We start from the raw sequence: 4,698 nt of genomic DNA on the forward strand, positions 1-4,698 counted from the left end.
CCCTTGTGTGCTGCAGTGGGGTAGTGTACCTTGTCCCTGAGCTCTGTTGAAAACAGGAGCTGCGGGTAAACAAGCTGAAGCAGTGTGGGACACAGCCTGGAGGCTTTTGAAATATTTATATATATATATATTGTGGAATGAAACACTGGAGAATTTTGTTGGCAGCAAACAAGGTTGCTGATTTCTGCGTAAGCCTCTGTCCTTCCCTCTCCAAACACTGATGTAAAAACTCCTCTTGTTTATTGTTGGTTAAAAAATAACAACTTCTTTCCAATTGCTCCTCAAGCTCTCCCCCAGTGCCCTGTTCGTACCCTCTGCTGGCTGCTGCCTCGCTCGGTGCAGCCAGACAGCCGTGCTCAGTAATGAGCCTCTGTTCTCCGTGCGGGCTCTCTGGGGGCACCAGTGCTCAGCGTTTAAAAGACCCAGTTCCAGAAAACGGCACGAGCTGTGGTGGCTGAGAGCAATGCAGAGCCGCTGTATAAATGTTCTTCTAACATCTCTCCTGCTTCTTTCCCAAGAGAGGTGACTTTGTGTGTTTAGCTTTAAAATAATCCCATTGTTCTTCCTAATCTGCAGGTACTGAGGGCACCTCCTTCAGGGCTGCTGTGGGCTCGATTTAGCTTTATTCCCCTGGTTTACTTACCTGACTTCCTGTTTGTGACAATTGCAACCTAATATCTCATTTAAACAAGAGCAACAGCATGTGCTGAGCTTTTCCGTGCTCCTGGGGAGCCAACGACACAGCAAGGCTATGAGTGGGGATGGGGAGAGCTGATTGTGCTGCACCTCGCTGATGTCCTTGTGCCTTCAGTTTGATGTAAAAGCAAATAACTGCTGGAGTCTCTGTTGTGGCAGTTAGAAAACGAGTCACAAAGAGTACAGGACGGCGCTTCTAGCTGAGTGTCAGCCGCAGCACCAAGTGACTGCGTGATTTGGCACTGGTTCGGGATTAAACTAACGTGTTTGCAGAGCTTCATCTGCTTTTCAAGCCATGCAAAGGCTCCTCTGTGGGGCTGCCCCTCCTCTGCTGCTGGAGCAGTGCAAACAGTGGCAGGTGGAGCTGGTTGGAAATGCGTCCGAAAGGGGGGGAAGAAACCAACAACTCATTCCCTGTCCCTTCTGATTTGAGAGCGGTCAGCTGCCACCTGTGCGCGATGCCTGTCCTCAGCAGTTGTGCCCTCTCCTTAAACACAGGGACCTGGAGCTGGGGGCTGCCACGCAGGGAGAGCAGGAGGGGCATCGGGGCGCTTGGGAGTGGCTCCAGCAGGGCTGGGTGAGAATTCCAGATCGCTTCGCTGATGCAGCGCTGCCTTGGTTAGCCCCCAGACTGCATCTTCTGCCAGCCCCTGCTGCAGCTGGGAGGGGACCCAAGCTGTTGGTTTGCTTCTAGAAGGGCTTTGAGCCCCTACCAGCCTGCTTCCGAGAGCCGAGCCGGCCCTACAGCTGGCTCAGAACTTGGTGAGCCGTCAACAGCTCGGAGATTGCTGTAGTTTAGGGATTCCACTGGAAAATGGGGGCCTGAACGCGATGAAGGAACAGCTGTACTGGGCCAGGGGGCTAGCAACGGGTGCTTAGGGGGAAGGTCTGAAAACAAGTGCTCGCAAGAGAGCCCTTTAGTAGGATCCATCCCGTCAGTGAGAGCCAGGTCTGTCCATCACCACCCTTGTGCTGCTCGGACCTCTGGGTGAGCCGAGCTCCTCGTGGCACCCAGGCTTCTGCCAGCAGAGAGCCGGAGCAGCTCTTGAGCACATCAGAGCTCGGGCACGGCCAGGTGTGAGGAGGTGAATGCGGGGCACACGGCTGGGTTGGTGGCCTCTGAGTCGGGGCCAGCTGAAGACCAGGGACCTTTCCCGAGATGACTTCTGGTTTCTGGTGCCACAGCAGAGAGGACGTGGCCGTTCTTGGATGCTGGGGAGCGTGAGTGGGGCTTGCGAAAACAGCCTGAGTTTGAACAATGGGACCAGTGTGTGCTCGTGCTCTGTTGGAAGAGAAATGGGATCTGGGACGACTTGGGGACACACAGTTTGGCTCCCTGGACGAGGCACTGCGCCACTCATGCTGTGGGGCAGAGCCGGCCATGGCCCTCGTGCACGGCCCCGCCCTGCCAGCGAGCACCCACGGGACCCCCCCGGCTGCAGCCGGCGCCCTGCTGCAGAGCTGGGCTTCTCCCAAGAGAGGGCAGCCTGCCCGTTCGGCCTGGGGCTACCCACGCGGGGAGCAGCCCCCACGCAGAGCATCACGAGTGGGAGCCCCCCTGGTGCTCCCCCTGCTCCAAGCTGGCCCCGCAGCGCGTGGTGTAACAGCAGGAGCCGATCCCGTTCATCCCCCTGTCAGGTTGCAGCCCCCTCTCTGTGGTTTTGCAGAACCTCGTGGTGACACCAAGCCTGGCTCCTGGGAACACAAAGGAGCTGCCACCAGCCTCTGTGGGCCTCCCACCCTGCCGGACGTGCGGATTTCCCATCACTGTGGCAGTTCAGAGGGACAGCAGCATATTTTTATGAGTAAGTTGATGGGGGAACCATATGGATACCCTCTGTCCCTGCCAGTGGGATCCTGGCTGCATTGGGGCAAGTTTACTCTATCCCGTTGCCTCTGGAAAGCCACAGAGGGGACAAGAGGGCATCACACGGGCCATGCCGGGCCTGGGTTCTGCTTGGGGCATGATCCCCGTCAGATCCTATTCTGCAGGACAGCCCAGCCCTTAGCCCAGAGGCAGGGAGCTGAGCCCTGTTGCTGATTTTGCCGTCTTGTCACTGGGTAAAGCCAGCTCGGCTGCAGCAGATGTTCTTGCAGCTGTGTCCTCGGCACCCCCAGGTGTCACCTCAAGGCCATAAGTGTTTTCTAAGGATGTCTGAGCCCTCCGACAGACTTCAACCAAGAGCTGTGGAAAGCGCAGCGCTAGAGAACAAGAGCAGGAGATGGTTGTTAGCAGCAATCAAGGGCGTTACGATGGCTGCAAACGTAGCTCGGTGGGTAAGGATGCCCCAAGTCACCCTACAGCTGGCCACCCCCAGCCTTGCCTGGAGGAAATTCCTCCTTGTCCCCAGATCTGACCGCCCGCCCGAACACAGGAGCAGAGAGCCAGTCCGAGAGCCTCGGTGCCGTGGGTTTGGTAGGGCTCCTTGCTCCTACTGCTCCATGGCAGAGTCCCCCCGAAACTTCTTGAGGAAGAATTTAAATCTGACTGTCCTTGGAGCTATTTGTGCTGCTTCGCATCTCTCCGCTGAGCGTGGCTGGCTGGCGTGTGCCTCATGCTTTTCCACCTGGTGAGTCAAACGTCTGGAAGCTGGTAGCTTTGCTGAGATAAAGAGTGGATTTGGAGAGGAAGGGACCAAATATGCATCCAAAAACGATGCTGAACCCACCCTCTGCTGAATGGCGCTGAGGTGCCACCAGGCTCTGGAGGTTTTGGCCGAGCTCTCGAGCAGCTCTGATGATCAGCGCCCACAAAACGCAAAGCAGGAGAGGGGAGGATAAATGCCGTGGTCGATTGTTACTAAGAATACAATTATCCATACGCAAAGGGTTGCCTGCCTGATAGGATTACCAGTAAAGACAAACGGCAGCGAGGATCACGGCTTCACTTCCTTCCTCCCACCCCGGGGATTTAATCCCCTCTTTGTCCGTGGTTTGTTTTTAGCCCGTCCATAACGAAATTCTGCTCTCATAGACAGCTCCCAAAGCTTTTCCCTGGAGGAAGCTCTGGGGGCACATTCCCATGTCTGCTCCGCGTGCATGCAGCTGGGAGAAAGCTCAGGGCTGGCTTTACCCTGGCAGGAATAGCTCAGGCCTTCTAATTTCAGCCCACCCCGCGGACCGGTGCCTAATCCTCCCAGCAGTCCCCAGAGGCAGGAAATCCTTGGCGGCAGGGCCTGGGAGGACCTGGCAAGCTCTTGGCCAGACTCCCTGCCAGCTTACGATGGCTTTCCAGCACCCAAGCTTTGAATATTCCCATTTTCCAGCCCCCCAGCAGCAAGGTGCCGTGCAGCCCTCCTGCTCCCGGCACCCACTGACCCGCTGGGTGCGAGAGCGGCTTGTGTCGTGGCATCGGGGGCACCCAAGGGTGCTGTGGGCAGGGTGCATATGGCATGGGCATGGCCTGGAGAGCTTGGGCATGGCCTGGAGAGCTCAGGTATGGCCTGGGGAGCTCAGGCATCACCTGGAGAGCTTGGGAATTGCCTGGGGAGCTCTGGCATCGCCTGGAGAGCTCCGGCATCGCCTGCAGCTCCCCGGGCAGGTGAAGCGATGCTCCGAGCCCTGGCACAGATGCCCCTTGCTGAGGTGGGTGGGACAGCCTGCCCTTGCCACCCCAGCTCCTCCGCCTCCCAACCGAGGGCCAACAAGGTGCAAACGCTCCCTAAGGAGCATCGCCCGGAGCCCGGCTGCCACCTCCAGATCCCGCAAAGCCTCGAGCGACACCCAGGCACCTCCCCAGGGCTCGGCGGGCCGAGGACGGGGAGCTTTGCAAGGCGTGAGCGATCCCAGAGAGCAAGCAGCGCGTACAAGGGACCTCAAAAACCTCCCAGCCCCAGGGAGCAGCTTTTGGGGCTGGGGGCACCAACCGCGGAGGGCTCCCCCCCGACACGGGAAACCCTTTCCCCGGCTCTCGTCGGCCTCAAAGCCCTCCGGGCCTCAACGAGGCTGGCTCGGGGAGTGGGAGGAGAAGGGGGCCGGGGCTGTGGGCAGGGCCCGGGGAGA

Source organism: Cygnus olor, chromosome 18, assembly GCF_009769625.2.
Source record: "Cygnus olor isolate bCygOlo1 chromosome 18, bCygOlo1.pri.v2, whole genome shotgun sequence".
NCBI classification, from domain to species: domain Eukaryota; kingdom Metazoa; phylum Chordata; class Aves; order Anseriformes; family Anatidae; genus Cygnus; species Cygnus olor.